At 52.7% G+C, this 20,515-nt stretch overlaps 1 long non-coding RNA gene across 1 annotated transcript; it reads right to left on the reverse strand.

Annotated features, from left to right (window-relative positions):
• Positions 1-12,723: 12,723 nt before the first annotated feature.
• On the reverse strand, positions 12,724-19,923 carry LOC115616371. The gene is made up of 3 exons (XR_003994279.1): positions 19,763-19,923; positions 13,098-13,101; positions 12,724-12,734 (listed from the first exon to the last, which is right to left on the reverse strand). It is a non-coding gene; the product is annotated as an uncharacterized LOC115616371 (long non-coding RNA).
• Positions 19,924-20,515: the final 592 nt, after the last annotated feature.

The following is a 20,515-nucleotide window of genomic DNA, read 5'->3' on the forward strand; positions in this document are numbered from 1 at the left end:
CCGGTCCCTCAGCGCTCCCCGGTCCCCCTCAGCGCTGCCGGTCCTCACCGGCTCCCAGTCCCCAGCCCCGCCGGTCCCTCACCGGCTCCCCGGTCCCTCAGCCCCGCCGGTAACTCAAGGGCTTCCCGGTCACCTCCAACCCCACTGTCCCTTGGCGGCTCTCTGGTCCCTCCAACCCGCCGGTCCCTCAGAGGCTGCCCGGTCCCCTTCAAACTCGCCGGTCCCCCTCAGAGGCTCCCGGTCCCCCCACCCGCCGGTCCCTCAGCGGCTTCTCGTCCTCCGACCCCTGCCGGTCCCTCAGCGGCTCCGCGGTCCCTCAGCCCCGGCCGGACCCTCAGTGGCTCTCCTGGTCCCCTCAGCCCCGTCGGTCCGCTCAGCGGCTCCCCAGTCTCTCAGCCCCGCTGATCCTTCACCGGCTCCTTGGACCCCCCCAGTCCCGGCCGGTCCTCAAGTGGGCTTCCCTGGTCCCCTCAGCTCTGCCCCATCCCTCAGCCCCTCCCGGTCCCTCGCGAGCTCCCCGGTCCTCCGCTGCCCCTGGTCGCCTCAGCGGCTTCCCCGGTCCCTCCGCCCCGCTTGGTCCCCAGAGCCTCCCCGGTCCCCAGCCCGCCGGTCGCTCAGCGGCTTCTCGTGCGCCCGAGCCCCGCCGGTCCCCTCAGCGGCTCCCCGGTCCCTCAGCCCCGCCGGTCCCTCAGCGGCTCCCTGGTCCACCCAGCCTCTCTGTCCTCTCAGCCCCAGTGCTGCCGCAGGTCACCGTCTCCCGGTCGGGGTATTTGCAGAGTCAAGTAAATCCCGTTCTGGGGCTGAGGGCACGGATTGGTAATGAATTGATTTATTTCTTTTATTCAGCACGGTTGGACCTGGCGGTTTCTCGGTGGCCGGTGCGACCCAGCCCATCTCATTCCCTCTATGTGGCAGGAATTCCCAGCAGGGGTTCTGTGAAGCTGCTCCCGGGGAGCTGCGCAGTGGCTGCAGCAGCATTCCCAGCACGGGCAGGTTGTGTGCGGGCCTCAGCAGCGGCTGCACAAGTTTTCAAGCGGTCCAGGAGGGCGCGTATGAGAGCAGCTCCTCTGGGGAACTCCTTAACACGTCTCCTACATTGCTGTCTGCAGGCTCCCTCTCACAGAGATGCAGCAACATCCCAGAACCCTGGAGTTTAATCCCAAGAGAGTCCTCTCACTCCTGCGGGTCTGTACCACCAGCCCAGGAAGCACCTTGTGTGGTCAAGGAAGAGTTGTGGTCACCCGCTGTGGTGCTTAAAAAGACTCTGGGCCCCCAATAACCTCCTGCTTCTGCTTCACTCAAGAACATTCAGTCTCCTCCCATGAGGGAGACTCGCTACACACATTCTGAAGTGGATTCCTCTGGCCACTTGGAATATTTGTCCTGCAAATTTGCCAGTTAAGCAGGAGCCCCTGGGATGGTGCATGCAGGAGTACGAGCATTATCACCTCCTCATATGCAAAGATTTGGGGTTTAATCAAAGGTCGTATAGAATTACAGAATCATGGAATAGCTTGGATTGGAAGGGACCTTAAAGCTCATCCAGTTCTAACCCCCTGCCACGGGCAGGGACACCTTCCACTAGAGCAGGTTGCTCCAAGCCCCTGTGTCCAACCTGGCCTTGAACACTGCCAGGAATGGGGCAGCCACAGCTTCTCTGGGCACCCTGTGCCAGTGTCCCACCACCCTCACAGGGAAGAACTTCTTTCTAACATCTCATCTCAATCTCCCCTCTCTGTCAGGTTAAAGCTGTTCCCCCTTGTCCCTATGTACGCCTGTCAAGAATGCCTCTCCAGCTTTCTTGTAGGCATCCTGTTAGGCGCTGGAAGGCAAACACATTGTCTAAATTATCATCTATATCATCATTAAATCACTGTGAAATCACAGTTGAAATAAAATTCAATTATTGCTGAATCAGCAGTGGATTCCCATTTGATTTTAATTCAGGCACTGATTAATTACCATTGGTCATTAATAAAGCCCTTTCAGTTCTCCCCACAAGGATGACTTCTCTGAACCATTCCCCTGTAAAGCACAACGAGTCACAGCTCCAAGTCCGTTTCCCTTCAGGCGTGCAGCAGCAGATAGAGCAAGTGCCCCCGTTGCCCACTGAGGGCCATGGCAGCTGGAGGAAGCACAGCACATCCAGGCTGGGTCCAAAGAGAGCTGAAGAGAAGGTTCCCGAGAGCAGGAGAGCTCCTGGCACAGGGACTATCCCAGCTCCAGGTCCAGCTTGCACTGGACGCCCTGCCCCTCGCGCCCTCGGCGGCGGGTCACAGCGGGGCCCTTTGTGACCCGGTCTGTGACACTCCCCGGCGTGGTCCCGTCCCTTGCGCTGCCCTTCCCTCCCCCTGCCCACATCCCTCCATCGCACAGGGGGGCAGAGAGAGCCCCCAGCCGCCCCAGGGTGGCCTGGCAGGAGCTGGGGGCTCCCCAGGAGAGCAGCTCTGCGCTGGAGCCAGCCCAGGGCTGCCTGGGGCAGCCACTGCAGAGCGGGGAGTGAGGGCTCCCCCAGGCCTGGGTAGGCTCGGGGCCAGGGACTGCCACCAGCTGGGTGCTGCCACTGCTGGATCCCGCTTCCTCCTCACGCTGCCAGCAGGGGCCTGCGCTCTGACCTGCATTGCTCCTGCAGGGTTACCAGAACCCACCAGCGCCATTGCCCCCTGCCCCAATCCCTGGCAGGCTTCTGCAGGCGTTGCCAGAGCCCTCCCGGGATTTGCCACCTTCTGGAATGCCCGCTCGGCTCCCACTGGCTTTACGAGTCCTCCAGGCTCCTGGAACAGCATCAGAAGCCCGCCATGCATTGCAGAAGGTGGCAGGGCCTGGCTGGATCTGGCAATGCCCATGGAAATGCTTCCACCAGCACTCTTGGAAGGACACCCAACATTCCAGAATGTGGCAACGCCTGGGCAATCAGTTCCCGACTGATGGTGGCACTGTTGGCTCTGCGGGTACTGGGGCAGGAGAAGGGCCCTGGCTTATGCTGCTCCTTGTGGTATCCTGGTGGCTGCGGAGGTGACAGCCCAGGAGCAGGCTTCTGCATCTCCTGCTGCTTGGGATGTCCCTGCTGGCTCCTCAACTCTTGGAGCTGTTTCTGCTGACACAAGTGCTTCACCCTCCTGTTTGTCCACCCACCCAGACTGCAACGGCTTCCCTTGGGTAGAGCAGCATTGAGGGAGACCGTGCCAAGAGCTGTGCTGAAGCTGAGGGAAACCACATCCACTCTTTGCCTCCTCACACACAACTGCAGGCTCTCAGCTTGGCCAGGCAGGAGTTACCCTTCGTACGGCTTTTAGGTGCCCAGAAATGTCACCCCAGAGGACTCTGATGCTGGCACACACCTCACCAAAGGCAGCTTGTACAGCCTGTGCTCCCCTGGGGTGCACTTGGGGCCTTTTCCAAAGGCAAGTGCAACACGTCCTTGTCCTCTCTCCCAAGAGACCTCTGCCAATCCAATGACCTTTCACAAGGGGGATCCCAAAGGAATGCTGATCTTCCCCTGTAACTGCACTGCCACTGTCCTGCCTGTGACACCACGTGCTTCATTCCTCCCATCTTTCATAGAATCATAGAGTAGTTAGGGTTGGAAGGGACCTTAAGATCATCTAGTTCCAACCCCCCTGCCATGGGCAGGGACTCTTCGCACTAAACCATGTCACCCAAGACTCCATCCAACCTGGCCTTGAACACTGCCAGGGATGGAGCATTCACAACTCCCACATCTTCCCAAGAGGAATGTGTGCCCATTATCCCTCATGTTTTCCTTGTGACTCCTTGTAGAAAGGAAGTCTCCTTCTTCTTTGTAGCCACCCTTTAAATACTGGAACAAATACCTTGCATGCCCACACAGGACCAACACTTGAGAGGGTGAGAACATTTTTTCAACACAAAAAAGGTGCTGCAACTATATTGTAGTCAAATTATAAACCAGGATCCTAACTGTAAGCCTTTCTCACCCTCAGGAAGTAAGAAGAAATGAAAGTATTTGGTTTCTGTTACTACTGAGGGGAGCCACTACAGTTCTGCACCTTGTGTCACTCTTTTGCTACTAACCTATTCCCCTCAAGTTTTGTTAAACTTTTGTCTGGATTTGTTGTTAGGGAAAATTCCTTGGTATTGGTTTTGTTGACATGAAAATTATTATCTATCTTGTCAAGAGTCAGAAAGTATTTCCAGTAACAGCATCTGACCAGACCTATCCAAGCACTGCAATTCTTCCCACTTTTCTCTCGGCCACATGACTCACTGTGTGATCATAGATTTTCCCCTGCCCAGGACAAAATGACCAGCTCTCAAGCCCTCTTTTCAGCAGGCTGCCTAGGCAAAGGCCCTGCCCATTATTCTCTAGTTGTCTCCTCCCCTCACTCTTTGTTCATTCAGAGTCCTCTCCCCTAAGCTGCTGCTTTGAGCTTCAGGCAGGAAAGGCTTACAAGTCTTTCTGCGGTCTAATTGTCTCCTTGGACAACTCTTCAGTCATGTTCACAGCTACCTCTTTGTATCTACCTGTGTCTCTAAAACATTTCTTATGAGATAATCCCTGTGGAGGAATGTGACCCCGTGAGGCGCTGCTTGTACCAGGCACGTGGTGCCCGAGTGTATTTTACTGTGTAGGACGCTTTGTCCTGCTTTCCTTTGCTTTGCTTGCCCAGAGGAACAATCGCGCTGTGCCCGTGTGCAGGCAGGTCTCTAAGGCAGCCAGGCTGGGAGTTGGTGCACAGGAGCTGCACCATCCAGCCGCCAGCTTCAGTGGACAAGGCGGATGTGAGGAGGAGTGATGCAAGTCCCAGGTGGACGATGAGAGCAATGTTGGGTGGGGAGGTGAGGAGCGAGGTGCGAGGTGCAGCGCTGGACCTTAAGGGCTGCTTTTCCTGCCTGTCCAGGCCTCTGGAAGAGACAATCGCGATTAATGGGAATGGAGTAGAAATTTCTAAACTGAAAAGTAATAAATTAAACCCTTTCGAATAAGTTTTTTCAGAAGCTTTTTGTAATCTTCCTGCACTTGGAAACCTCCCCAATTCCCTGGAAGACAATCTGGAAGACCTGACAAAAAACACAAGGTTTTCATCAGGGTTTTAATGAGCCCCATTGGTGTATTTTGGCTAAGTCCATGGACCTCAGGTACCAAGAGGAGACTGAAGAAACCTCTCAAGAAGTCCAAGTCAGAAACAAAGCCCCAAGTCCCTTCAGCATTAATGGGCCCCACTGAGGGCTGTTACTGACAAAGCCTCCCCAAGGACTTGTTAAAGCAAGTAACTGGAGGCTGTGATTACAGGGAGACAAAGGCAAAATGCAGGTGTCTCATGGTGAGAAATCCCTTAGTTTGACGAAGCAGAAAGGTCAAGCCCTGAGCACAGCCCTTGGAGAAGTAGAGCCTGAAATCCTGAGAATGAAAGCTCTCCTCATAGGCCTTGACGAATGAGACAACTGCCATAGCCCAGGGGACAGAGGCCTCTTGTTCTGGCAATTTCAGCCTTGCCAGAATCCTCAGTCATCTCTGCTGCAGGCTGTCCTGCACTGGCCCATGCCTGCATCCCTTTCCCTTCAGGCTGTTGACACCCATCTTGCTTTCCCACCTAGCTCTCACCTGGCATTTCTGTACCTTCAGTCACATCTCTCCACCCATCGCTGTCTGTTCCTTGAAACACAAAGCCATGGGCTGATCCAGACTCCCTCTGGGTGACCTCTTGCACCACAAGTCCACCTTTGGAGTGACATTTCTCTTTCCTAACTTCGAGTCTGAACCTTCCGAGCTGCACTTTGTAGATGTTTCCTTCTCTTCCCACTAGCAAGAAAACGTTCATCATCTCTGAAGCCACGCTTCAAGTAGTTGGAGGCTGCTCCTATAGTGTCAATTCAGCAGGTGGAGTGAATATCCCTCAGCAACGCCATCTAAAGGAAACTTCTAGAGGAACGGGTGATGCCATCAGTATAGAGAACCAAGTACCATGGGAGAGCAGTGGGAAAAGGGAATGGTGCAGATTGAGAACTTCTTGGCAAGAGCCAAAAGGAAAGGTGGTGTCCTTGGGTGCAAGGTACCCCATGCTCTGGGGACAGGGCACCTCATTTGGGACAGCTTCCTGCCTGTAGCACCCTCTCTGCTGCGCACACCCCGCTCTCTGCCTGCACTCACAAGTGTCTCCCAGAACCTTTGCACTTCCCCTGCAGCAGCGACACCTCACTCCAGGAGGTTCCTGCATTCTCCAGGCTCAGGGATGGTTCCTGCATTCCAGGCAAGTTTGGTCGGTGCAGGAGAGGGAGACAGGAAGGTCGGCTCATGGGGCAGGATGAGCAGTGTTCAGGCACCCCCAGCAGTGGGCATTCCCCATGTGCCACGCTGAGGCATGTTCCCATGTGGGAAACTTCTCAGATAACAGGGTCTGCAGCCACACTCCAAGGGACACCTACTCCTCCTCCACCTACAGACATCAACTGCTCTCCACTGCTGAGCTCAGTCCTGCTTGTAAGGATTTGTTAAAGCCCTGACCCATCCCGTTGCTTCTTACTGACTTCCCTCCATCCTCTCTCACCTCCCTACACACTGCTCATTGCCACTAGTAACTAACTGAAGAGTTAGGAAACTCTCAAGGCTTTCCTCAGGGGGTGACCATGTTTCTCCATTCACCACTGATGGATCCTAGAAAGGCCAGTGGATGAAACCCATCCAGATGTATGAGGGGAGGACTTCCCTGAGGCACCTCTGTGCTCTTGCAGGTCTAAGTGCTTTTGCACTTAGGCTCCAGGAGTTCATTTGGTGCCATTCCTTTGGGGTTCATTTCTTGAAACACAAAGCTTTGGGCTGATCTGGACTCCCCCCGGGTGGCCTATTGTTCCACAGCACTTCTTGGTGCTGAGAAACTTCATTTCTTTAATGTTATTGCTGTCATTCACTCTTACTTGACAAGGTAGCTCTAACGGCACTGTGGGTAACCTCTGGCATGAAGTTGTTAGACCAGTGCTGCTTCTCTCTTTGCTGACTGTTATCATTTAATGCCAACAGCTCTCTTCTGAGGGGAATGCTTCTTTCCATGGGTACCCAGAAAGACCATTCTGGTGCTGGGAGGAGGCTGTCCTGTAAGGCCTGCCAGAGTTGCTCATGCTCCTTCACATCAGAGCTGCTTCCTGTGGAACCTCCTGGATCAATTTCCAAGCAAGTCCAAATCTTCTCCTCTGGAGAAGTCTGTTCTCTGCTGTTGGCCTTCCTCATGCTCTTTGGCAACTGAGTCCCTGTCCTGGGTTCAGCTATAGCACTCATTTTTCTCCTTCTTAGCAGCTGGTGCAGTGCTGTGTTTTTTAACTTTCAGCCTGGGAACAACGCTGATAACACTGATGTTTTTAGTTGTTGCTAAGTAATGTTTATTCCAACCAAGGACTTTCTCAGCCTCATGCTTTGCCAGGGAGGAGGGGAAGCCGGGAGGAAGCAGAGACAGGACACCTGACCCAAACTAGCCAAAGGGGTATTCCATACCACAGCACGTCATGCCCAGTATATAAACCGGGGGAGTTACCCGGAAGGCCCAGATCACTGCTCGGGTCGGGCTGGGTATCGGTCGGCGGGTGGTGAGCAATTGTATCCTCTCCCCTTGTTATTTCACTAATCATTATTATCATTGGTGGTAGCAGTAGTGGTTTTGTATTATACCTTAGTTGCGGGACTGCTCTTATCTCAACCTGTGGGAGTTACATTCTTCCGATTCTCCTCCCCATCCCTCCGGGAGCGGGGGGAGGAAGGGGGGGAGTGAGCGAGCGGCTGTGTGGTTCTGAGTTACCGGCTGGGCTCAAACCACGACAGTTCTTTTTGGCGCCCAACGTGGGGCACGAAAGGTTGAGATAACGACAGATCTGACCAGAGTGTGTTTAATCATATTTGTGATAAGCATTCATTGTTACTACTCGTCACAATGGTGATTATTTGGCTCTCAGACTTGTTGCGCTTGATCTCAGAGTTTCAGCATGTTGTACCTTACTTACAGCCACTATTTGCTGTTTTAGTGTTTATCGGCTGGGGGGCCTGGGCTAAGGTTCTTGTTTCACTGTACTTCATGGTAATGACTTGTAATACAATAGACTCATTGATCATGAAACTGGTCTGGTTTGTGCTTCCAGCGTGGCCATCACCTCTATACATTGGGAGGTATATAATGAAATATTTTAGCAATTGCATATCTTTTTTTTTCTCCTCGGGGGGTAAACTTACGAAGGAAGCATTCTCTTTCACCCCCCGTTCCCCCACCAGCCTATTTGCAACAGCAGTTGAGAGTTCTGAAGGTTTTAGATGGCCTTTGAGTACCCTTGAAACCTGCCTGCTGATTGTGCTGGGGATCAGCATGTTGGCAAACATACGGAGTGTGTTTTACCCACGGCCATCCCGTCCTAGGAACATCCTATTTCATTTAATCTCAAAAATTCAGCAGTATCAGGTTCGAATCTGGTCTAGGGTTAGACGACGATATAGGAGGACCACCAGGAGATTTTCCCTGAGGCTGGACAGTCATGAGTGGCAGGGTGTGTGGGATAGTATGGGCAAGTACCTAGGCCAGTGGGCCCCTCCAGTGCTTTGGAACTTCACCACTGAACAAGTGCAACATCCGGAAAAACTAGTAAAACACTTAAACGAGGTGTGCTGTCGTCCTGGTTATACCAGAGAGGGACAAATTGCTGGCAACGTGCTGGGGCTTGGCCTACACCTACAGAGCCCTGCTCAACACTATCCAGCACCTTCAAAGGGAAAAAAATGTCTCTGGATCTGATGGCAAAGCAACAGACAACGCAGCTATGCCAACTACAAGCACAGCAGCTACTCAGACCCTGACCACAACAGACAACACAGCTACTCCAAGTACAGCAGCTACATCAACCCCAGTGACAAGCACAACAGCTACTCAAACCCTGACCACAACAGACAACGCAACTACTCCAACTTCAAATACAGCAGCTACACCAACCCCAGTGACAAGCACAACAGCTATTCAAACCCCAACAGCAAGAGACAATGTGGCTACTCCAAGCACCGCAGCCACACCAACCCCAGTGACAAGCACAGTAGCTACTCAAACCCCGACAGCAACAGACAATATGGCTACTCCAAGCACCGCAGCTACACCAACCCCAGTGACATGCACAGTAGCTATTCAAACCCCGACAGCAACAGACAATGCAGCTGTTGGTGTTACTCAACTCCCAAGCACAACAGCTGCACCAACCCCAGCAATAGACATTGCAACCACTCCAATCCTAGTGGCAGACACTGCAGCCACTCCAACCACAGTGACAAACACTGCAGCTAAACCAAATGTCCAGTTTGTGACAATGTCTGTTGCCCCTGTAAGGAAAAGCAAACGAGAGGCACAAAGAGCAACCCGCGAAGCGAAGAAAGATGAAGACTCAATGCCATTACTACACGGAACAGCATCTGAACAAGAGTTACTACTACGTGGGTCAGAGGAAGAGGAAGAAGAAGAAGAGGTCACTTCTCGACCCCGGACCTCAACCGAACTGCGGAATATGCGAAAAGATTTCACCCGTCTTCCAGGGGAGCACATTGTCACCTGGTTGCTCCGATGCTGGGACAATGGGGCCGACGGTCACGAACTAGAAGGTAGGGAAGCCAAGCAGCTGGGATCACTTGCTAAGGAAGGAGGAATTGACAAAGCGATTGCAAGAGAGAAGCGAGCCCTCAGTCTTTGGAGGCGGCTCCTGGCAGCTGTGAAGGAAAGGTTTCCCTACAAAGACGATATTACGAATCGCTCAGCCAACTGGACCACGATAGAGAAAGGCATCCAGTCCCTGAGGGAATCAGCCATTATAGAGATGATCTATCGTAGGCCGGATGCCAGGAACACATCCGTAGATCCAGATGAAGTCGAATGTACACGACCCATGTGGCGGAAACTTACACGGAGTGCGCCATCATCATATGCCCACACATTGGCATCAATGACCTGGAATGACGGAATATCACCAACAGTGGATTGCCTGATTCGTCAACTCCGAGAGTTCGAAGACAATCTCACCCCTTCCATCATTTCAGCTGTGGAAAAACTGTCCCAGGAGTTCAAACAATTGAGAGACGATTTATCCGATCTATCCAGCTCCCCACGCGTACCAACCCATGTCTCAGCTATTAACAGAAGGCGCCCTACTGCTCGAGAAAGAAAATATAGGAGGTACACGCCACGGGCCACCCTATGGTTTTACCTGCGGGATCACGGAGAAGACATGAGAAAGTGGGATGGAAAACCTACTTCAGCTCTGGAGCAACGGGTGCGTGAACTGAAGAGGAGAACAATGGTCAAGGATGATCCTCCCAGGAAAGCTGCTGCTCCAGTCTCTGGCGAGCAGTTTCCCAGATGGAGCGAAAGAGCTGATTTTACTCCAGCTCCTGTGATAAGGAATACTAATCCCTTTCTACAAGACAGAAGTGGAGAATTTTGTGATCACTATTAGAGGGGCCCTGCCTCCAGCCAGGTGGAGGAGAGGGATAATCGGGTTTACTGGACTGTGTGGATCAGATGGCCTGGCACATCAGTCCCACAGAAGTATAAGGCTCTAGTAGATACCGGTGCACAGTGTACTCTGATGCCATCAAGGTATCAAGGGGTGAAACCCATTTATATTTCTGGAGTGACAGGAGGATCCCAAGCGTTAACTATGCTGGAAGCTGAAATCAGCCTGACTGGGAGGAAGTGGCAAAAGCACCCCATTGTAACTGGTCCAGGGGCTCCATGCATCCTTGGCATAGACTATCTCAGGAGAGGGTACTTCAAAGACCCAAAAGGGTATAGATGGGCTTTTGGTATCGCTGCCTTGGAGACAGAGGAAATTAAGCAGCTGTCCACCTTACCCGGTCTCTCAGAGGATCCTTCTGTTGTGGGGTTGCTGAAGGTCGAAGAACAACAAGTGCCAATTGCGACCACAACAGTGCACCGGCGGCAATATCGCACCAACCGAGACTCCTTGATTCCCATCCATAAGCTGATCCGCAGACTGGAGAGCCAAGGAGTGATCAGCAGGACCCGCTCACCCTTTAATAGCCCCATATGGCCAGTGCAAAAGTCTAATGGAGAGTGGAGATTAACAGTAGACTATCGTGGCCTGAACGAAGTCACACCACCATTGAGTGCTGCCGTACCGGACATGCTAGAACTTCAATATGAACTGGAGTCAAAGGCAGCCAAGTGGTATGCCACAATTGACATTGCCAATGCATTTTTCTCAATCCCTTTGGCAGCAGAATGCAGGCCACAGTTTGCTTTCACTTGGAGGGGCGTCCAGTACACTTGGAACCGACTGCCCCAGGGGTGGAAACACAGCCCTACCATCTGCCATGGATTGATCCAGACTGCACTGGAACAGGGGCAAGCTCCAGAACACCTGCAATACATTGATGACATCATCGTGTGGGGTGATACAGCGGAAGAAGTTTTTGAGAAAGGGAGGAAGATAATCCAAATCCTGCTGAAGGCCGGTTTTGCCATAAAACGGAATAAGGTCAAGGGACCTGCACAGGAGATTCAATTTTTGGGAATAAAATGGCAAGATGGACGCCGCCAGATCCCCACAGACGTGATCAACAAGATAACAGCAATGTCTCCACCAACTAACAAGAAAGAAACACAAGCTTTCTTAGGTGTTGTGGGGTTCTGGAGAATGCACATCCCAAATTACAGTCTGATTGTAAGCCCTCTCTACCACGTGACCCGGAAGAAGAATGATTTCAAATGGGGCCCTGAGCAACAACAAGCCTTTGAACAAATTAAACGAGAAATAGTTCATGCAGTAGCCCTTGGACCAGTCCGGGCCGGGCCAGATGTGAAAAATGTGCTCTATACCGCAGCTGGGGAGAATGGTCCTACCTGGAGCCTCTGGCAGAAAGCTCCAGGGGAGACTCGAGGTCGACCCCTTGGCTTTTGGAGTCGGGGATATAAAGGATCCGAGGCCAGCTATACTCCCACTGAAAAAGAGATACTGGCAGCCTATGAAGGGGTTCGAGCTGCCTCAGAAGTGATTGGAACTGAAGCGCAGCTCCTCCTGGCACCCCGGTTGCCTGTGCTGGGCTGGATGTTCAAAGGCAGGGTCTCCTCTACACATCATGCAACTGATGCTACATGGAGTAAGTGGGCCGCACTAATTACACAACGAGCTCGAATAGGAAATCCCAGTCGTCCAGGAATTCTAGAAGTCATCATGGACTGGCCAGAGGGCAAAGATTTTGGGATGTCACCAGAAGAGGAGGTGACGCGTGCTGAAGAGGCCCCACCATATAATGAACTGTCAGAGAGTGAAAAGCAATATGCCTTGTTTACTGATGGGTCCTGCCGTATTGTGGGAAAGCATCGGAGATGGAAGGCAGCTGTGTGGAGTCCCCTGCGACAAGTTGCAGAAACTGCTGAGGGAGAGGGTGAATCGAGTCAGTTTGCAGAGGTGAAAGCCATCCAGCTGGCCTTGGACATTGCTGAACGAGAAAAATGGCCAGTACTTTATCTCTATACTGACTCATGGATGGTGGCAAATGCCCTGTGGGGGTGGTTGCAGCAATGGAAGCAGAGCAACTGGCAACGCAGAAGTAAACCCATCTGGGCTGCTGCATTGTGGCAAGATATCGCTGCTCGGGTGCAGAACCTGGTGGTGAAGGTACGCCACGTAGATGCTCATGTACCCAAGAGTCGGGCCACTGAGGAACACCAGAATAACCAGCAAGTGGATAAAGCTGCTAAGATTAAAGTGGCTCAGATGGACTTGGATTGGCAACATAAGGGTGAATTATTTTTAGCCCGGTGGGCCCATGACACCTCAGGCCATCAAGGCAGAGATGCAACATATAGATGGGCTCGTGATCGAGGGGTGGACTTAACGATGGACACTATTGCCCAGGTTATTCACGAATGTGAAACATGTGCTGCAATTAAGCAAGCCAAGCGGTTAAAGCCTCTCTGGTATGGAGGACGATGGCTGAAGTACAAGTATGGGGAGGCCTGGCAGATTGACTATATCACACTCCCACCAACCCGCCAAGGCAAGCGCTATGTGCTTACCATGGTGGAAGCAACCACCGGCTGGCTGGAAACATACGCTGTGTCCCATGCCACTGCCCGGAACACTATCCTGGGCCTTGAGAAACAAGTCTTGTGGCGACACGGCACCCCAGAGAGAATTGAGTCAGACAATGGGACTCATTTCCGGAACAACCTCATAGACACTTGGGCCAAAGAGCATGGCATTGAGTGGGTATATCACATCCCCTACCATGCACCAGCCTCTGGGAAAATCGAACGGTACAATGGGCTGTTAAAAACTACACTGAGAGCAATGGGTGGTGGGACTTTCAAACACTGGGATACACATTTACCAAAAGCCACCTGGTTGGTCAACAGTAGGGGATCTGCCAACAGGGCTGGCCCAGCCCAATCAGAACTTTTACGTACTGTAGAGGGGGATAAAGTTCCTGTGGTGCACATAAAGAATTTGTTGGGGAAGACAGTCTGGGTTATTCCTGCTTCAGGTAAAGGCAAACCCACTCGTGGGGTTGCTTTTGCTCAGGGACCTGGATATACTTGGTGGGTAATGCGGGAAGATGGGGAAGTCCGATGTGTACCTCAAGGGGATTTGATTTTGGGGGAAAACAGCCAATGAACTCAATTGTACGCTGTTGCCTGCTCTATAACACTTTTATAGCCCACCAGCTAGATATCTTCAGGTCGCCAGCAATTGACCCTGACTTCCCTCCGATCATCACCTCAACAAAGAATGAATTTTGAGGAAACCAGACGAGCTCAGCAGTGACCAGACGAGTTTGGCGGTATCATCAGCAGGCAACAACCCAACACTACATACCGTCCCTCCTGCCCTGAAAGACTATTACAAGAGATGGAGCCTGACATCATGGACTGGATGAGTTCAGCAATTTTACAGGGATTGGTCCATGGACTAGGGAATGATATCTTTCTCTGTGTGTGGGTGTGGGTGTATATATATGTGTATATATGGGACAGGGGTGATGGTGTGCTGAGAGATGTGGGATCTGAGCATGACGTGAATGGTATGGAATAAGGGGTGGATACTGTCCTGGGTTCAGCTATAGCAGTCATTTTTCTCCTTCTTAGTAGCTGGTGCAGTGCTGTGTTTTTTAACTTTCAGCCTGGGAACAACGCTGATAACACCGATGTTTTTAGTTGTTGCTAAGTAATGTTTATTCCAACCAAGGACTTTCTCAGTCTCATGCTTTGCCAGGGAGGAGGGGAAGCCGGGAGGAAGCAGAGACAGGACACCTGACCCAAACTAGCCAAAGGGGTATTCCATACCACAGCACGTCATGCCCAGTATATAAACCGGGGGGAGTTACCCGGAAGGCCCAGATCACTGCTCGGGTCGGGCTGGGTATCGGTCGGCGGGTGGTGAGCAATTGTATCCTCTCCCCTTGTTATTTCACTAATCGTTATTATCATTGGTGGTAGCAGTAGTGGTTTTGTATTATACCATAGTTGCGGGACTGCTCTTATCTCAACCCGTGGGAGTTACATTCTTCCGATTCTCCTCCCCATCCCTCCGGGAGCAGGGGGAGGAAGAAGGGGAGGAGTGAGAGAGCGGCTGTGTGGTTCTGAGTTACCGGCTGGGCTCAAACCACGACAGTCCCCACTATTGCATGCTCATGACAGCCAAGGCCGACATTGATGATCACATCCTTATTTTTAAAATAAGTTATAATATAATGTAATTATAATTAATATCTATTATAATAATAGATATGATTTTATAATATATTTATATGACTATCATATATTATACACTCTAATATAAATGCTTTTCAGCCTGGTGGGCTCACGACACCTCAGGCCATAGAAACTGGGGGAGTCACCTAGAAGGGATGGGTCGCTGCTCGGTTCGGGCTGGGTGTCGCTCAGTGGATGCTGAGCAATTGTATTGAGCATTGCAGCTGGCTATTGGTGTTTTCTTTCCCCTTTTGGTTCCATCTCTCTCCCCTTGTTGTTTCCATTATTATCAATAACAAGAACACTAATATTACACTGTACTTGATTTCAGTTCCTGACCTGTTCTCATCTCCACCCATGGGTTTTATTTTGTTCCCATTCTCCTCCCCATCCCACCTGGCTGCTGAGTGAGCGGCTGCCGGAGCCAGGCAGGTCCCCTTGTGCTCAGCTCCCAGGGACAGCACCAGCAGCTGCACTGCCCAGGGGCTGCTCCTGCCCTCACACCTTCTCAGCACCTCTCACACCAGCAGCTCCTGCACACACAAGGCTCCTGCTTCATCCCCAGCACCTCTGGAGTCGGAGCTGAGCTCCAAGCACATGAACAAGCCCAGGGCCTCCTCCTCACCTCTCCCCTGCTCCTCCAGCTGGGATGGCACCAGCACATCTCCTCACAGCTTCTCCTCCCTTTAGAGCACGCACTCACAATGTGTTTCAAGCGAACACTAAACTAGGACTGAAAAGTCAAAGAACACGTACCTGGATGCGCAGGGCAGCCAGGGGAGATGCAGCCTCCCCAGGGAGGGGTCTCCTCTGCACTGGTTCCTGCAGGGCTCTCACTCCTTAAATAGCCCACGCCCACCATTTGCGTCCCCATCACAATGGGCATCTCCACAGCGACCGCCACAGCTTTGTGATGGCAGCAGCATTGTGCCCATGGCCACTGGGCACCCAAGGATGCTCCAGGAGTCGCTCCAGAGCAAGGCTTCCCTCTACACCATGCGAGGGCCAGGACAAGACAGGTCCCTCGTCCCGGGGCTGGCTGCAGGGTATGAATGTGGGTGTGCAGCCAGCGGTGCCCAGCGCTGTCCTTGCAAGCAAGGTCCCTGCACCCCAGGGGCTGTGTGCCGGGGCAGGGACTCTGCCGCCTGCCAGGGTCAGCACTCAGCCTGCCTGGGAGCTCCCCACGGTGCTGGGGGAGAAGCTGGGGGGAGAAGGATTGACCCCAGCAGGGCTGCCGAAGGGTGCTGCTGCTGTAGAGAGGGTGCTGTGAGGGTCACGGTTACTCACAGCTCCAGATCAGCCCAGGACATTTCCAAGGGGACTTTCCAAGGGGAAGCTCAAGGCAGGGGCTGCTATAAAGACAAGGAGCTTTTCTGAGCCTGTGTTCTTGGTTTCCTATTTGTGATGAATTTGGGGGTAGAAATGAAAAGGAGCTCTCGCGAACCTTGAACAAGTGTCTAAGACTCCTGAGGTGCAACATTGGGTGAGCAGCAGGTCTGATACGAGCATCCTGAAGCGCTTTCAGCCACTACTCTGCCTATGGACAGCACCAGCATCATCCATCAGGCTTGGTCTTGTTATAAATTAGTTGAGTCCCAAATAGGATTTTTAGAATTTATTAAACAAATAAAGGCAAGCAAACAGCGCTGGGTGTACCGGGAGTGTCTGCCCACCAAGACGCACACCCCACAGTTCCCGCCCCTGGTTTATATATCTTTCAGGGATAGGCGTGTCTCAAACTTTCCCGCTTCGGACTTTTCCCGCCTCTGCTAGCAGCGACCTTCCAGGGGTAGGCGTGTCCTGAACTTCTCCTGCTCCGGCTAGCAACAAAACCGGCCCGACCGCTTTTAGGCTGGTATGCTGCAATGCCTGCCGAAAAACCTCGCAAAAAACCTTTGCAAACATAGGAACTATATACATTACAGATGTCCATCACGTGTCTTATCACCATCTTAGCCCTCACACATTCCATTTTTATATGGTTAGGTTCCACAACATTCAATAACACAATACATTTCCTAACCCCTTAAAAGCATTTAAGCAACCAAACAAGGAACAAAACATTTCTTTTAGCAATTGTGTGATTAACGAAGAATTATTCCTTCATCCCTTCTTCCCTCTTACTGTGATGTCGACAGGGACATTTATCATATTCTTTTATGATATGATAAAATAATAATCACTAAGATTTCCTATTTGTTGACATGAATCACTCCTATGTTCCTCACAGTCTGACCTGCTCTTCTCCACCTGCAAACAGGAACACATGCCCAGGCAGTTCCCTTAAAACAGGCAGGTTTGAGGAGGACCAAAGTGAGTGCAGAGACGTTCACCTGAGGTCTGTGAGCACTCAGAGGGAAAGACATGGGAGAAGGAAACACCTCCCAGCAGGAAAATCTCCAGGTAGCAGGTATATGATCTGGGAACGGGAGAAAACTAAACCCAGAAGTGCTGTGGCAGGGAGAATTCAGAACTATCCGTGTGAGCCCTTGCATGCAGAGCCCTTCCTCTGAGCAAGCCCCCTTAGCTCCTCTGCCACCCAGCACAGCTCTGCCCTCAGGGCCGGGGGTCCAAGGCGTGACCCCCCTCCCCTGCAGGCAGAGCTCCCGCAGAGCCGTGGTGCCACCTCCCCCCCCCCACTGCCTCCGGGCCCCACTGCTCAGGGGCAGACCTGGCAGCCCGGGTGCGGCAGCAGACGTCTCCTTTGCCCCTCCCCCGTGCCTTCGGGCAGACGCGGCCTCCCCCGGCTCGCTATGGGGCGTGAGGTGTGGGGGATGGTGACGGTGGTTGACCGGCCTCTGCTTTTTTTTTCCTCCAGGACCTACCTCACCGTTTTGTGCTATAGAGCCGGCCTCCGGCCCCATGCTCCCCCCACTCGCCCACCCCCCATGCATTTAGGTCTGCGCTGCATCCGTCCACCCAATCGATTCGTTAACGAGTTGGTGAATTATTCGTTCATGGATTCATGCATTCGTGAATTCATCCTTTTATTCCTTCGTCTGGTTCTTTCTTGTTACTGAATCCGTTTTGGTTTTTAATTTTATGATAAAATTTTTATTTATTCATTCATTTTTCTAATCTACCGATCATCTCTCTCGCCCTCCCTCCACAGCAATCGCCCGCCGGTGCCGCACTCCCCGCACCTCCCTCCCGTCCCGGCGGGAAGGCTTCTGTGTAAAGAAACACGCACGCACCCCGTTTCTTTTTGTATTCTCCTTCCCTTTCTCTCTTGGGTTCTGGTCTCGGTCTCCCCGTCCCTCCCTCCCGCTCTCCTTTACCGTCTGCCTTCATTGGATCCTGTTTCTCATGGCCGGGAGCCTGCCCGTCTCTCCTGCCTGGCAATATTGCGGCTCTGCCGTTGGGGACGGGGGCTGGGGGAGGTGTGGGGGGTGTCGGGGCCGAGCGCAATGCCCGCGGGCGGGCTGGGCAGCGTCGGCTGCAAAAGAGAAGGCGGCGGCGCTGCCACCAGCGGAACAAACCCAGCTCATGTCTGTCTGCGGGGGGCACGCGGAACCCCCCGAGAGGCCCCTGGACCGACAGACCCCCACAGTCCCAGCCTGTGCGTGTGTGTGTGAGTGTGTGTGCTTTTGTATGTGCGCATGTGTGCGCACGTGTCTGCGCGTGTGTATGTGTTCTTGTATGTGCCTGTGTGTGTGTATGTGTCCATGGTCATGTGCATGTGTGAGCACGTGTGTGTGTTCGTGTGTGCATGTGCCCGTGCATGTGTTCATGTGCGTGTGTGTGTGTACAGGCGTGTGTGTGTGCATGTGTTCGTGTGTTCGTGTGTGCATGTGTGCATGTGTGCATGTGCATGTGTGTTCATGTGTGCATGCGTTCGTGTGTTCGTGTGTGCATGTGTGCATGTGCATGTGTGTTCATGTGTGCATGTGTGTGTGCGCACGCGCCGCGGGGGGTGGGTGCGGGCTGAGGCGTCTTCAGAACCCCAGCCGTATCAGCTGCTATATTTCAGTGTCAACCAAAACCAGCCTCAATGACCGGGAACGAGGGCGGGCGATGTGACGATGCAGGGGAACAACCTCGACCCCCAAAGCACACGCCCTGCTGTGCACACACAGTCCCATCCTGCCCCCCCCCAACCCAGTAACCAAAACCCACACCGCACAGTCCAGATCTCACACCGGGGGCCGCTGCCTCTGCCCAGTCAAACCCCCCCTGCCAGGGAGAGAGTGTTCCAAAGAGAGGGGGGGAAAGTGGAAAAAAACCCCAAACCCCCAAAATCCTCACCAAAAACAAAAAAACAAACAAACAAAAAAAAAAAAAACCCAAGCCAAAAAAAAAAAAGAACCCAACCAAACAAAGCAAACCCCAACAAACCAACCCAACCCAAGCCACCAAACCAACACCAAATCAATTGGCCAGCTAGATTTCTACCTTGCCAGGTCGTCACATAACTCACGTATATACAATAGACCCTGTGTGCTCTGGTTATGCTCTAGAGAGTAAGGACTAAGGCTAGCACGTCACAGAGAACAGGGACTTCAAGCTACACAGCTTCTAATTTCTAACCTAACACAGCATCCCGCGCTAACGTACAGGCTTAGTTCTTGACTCAAGATGTCCCGATAGAGAACTGCTCCATAATCAAACACAAACCAGAGAGAGATTCAGTAAAACTGAAGACAATCTGCACCGTGGGGCTGTTTCCCCGAGGGGGGCAGGTGCTGCTGGGGCAGCCGATCCCCGGCACCCAGGAGGGGGCAGAGGGGGCGGGTGACTCTGAGCCGGGCTTCGGCTCCTGCAGCGACTCCTCGTGCCGGAGCCTGGCCACGCCCCTCCCGCTCCTCATCTGCATACAGCACGCCCCCCGGGCCAGGGCCCAGCCCCCATCGCACCCCAAAAGCCAGGCCCGGGGCACGGAGCCCGGGATTGTGCCCGAACCCCAACATCCCCCGACGGGGGTTCCCTGCAGACCCCCCCAAAACTCCATCCTTCAGGTGCCACCGGGTTGTTTCTCCGGTTAATTCCTGAGTGCTCGTGACAAATAAGGGAATAAAGTTGGGATAAGCCCAGGATGGGAGGAGCCCCCACCTCAGTACCGTCCTGCAGCGGGTCTGTTCCTGGTTCAAGGCATGCAGAGGGGCAGCGCTGCCCAGATTTACCACTGATTTAATAGAGGTTTGCTGGGAAGAAGGGAAATTCCATTTGATAAGGGTAAGGATTGAGAAAACACTCCCTGCTTGTGGCAAGATGGGAATAAAAAAAACGATACACCCCCAATTTACCGGATTTGGGCTGTGGTCACCTCTACAGCACCCCTAGAGTATCCTCAGGTAAGGGAAGGGGAACGGGAAGGGGAAGGAGAAAGGGAAGAGGAAGGGGAAGGGGAAGAGGAAGGGGAAGGGGAAGGGAGAAGGAGAAAGGAGAAGGAGAAGGGGAAGGAGAAGGGAAGGAGGGAAGGGGAGGGAAAGGGAAGGGAAGGGGAAGGGAAGGGAAGGGAAGGGAAGGGAAGGGAAGGGAAGGGAAGGGAAGGGAAGGGAAGGGAAGGGAGGGGAAGGGCAAGGGAAAGGGAAGGGAAAGGGAAAGAGGAAGGGAAAGGAAAAGAAAAAATAAAGCAGGAAAATAAAGCCTCTTTTCCAGTGTCTAAAGCCTCCCTTTTACTTTCTGAAGTCTTCTAAAGCCTCGTTTGCTGGGACCAAAGACTTAGGTTCAGTTTACAAAGTCTCCTTTCCAGATTCCAGGATGTCATGTTTAGGATCCAACCAGGGACTTCAAATTCTGCAGTTGAAAGTCTCATTTTGGGGCTCCAAACCCTCATTTTAAGGTACAAACTGCTCATTTAGGTATCTATC

The sequence above is a fragment of the Strigops habroptila genome, chromosome 17 (assembly GCF_004027225.2).
Source record: "Strigops habroptila isolate Jane chromosome 17, bStrHab1.2.pri, whole genome shotgun sequence".
NCBI classification, from domain to species: domain Eukaryota; kingdom Metazoa; phylum Chordata; class Aves; order Psittaciformes; family Psittacidae; genus Strigops; species Strigops habroptila.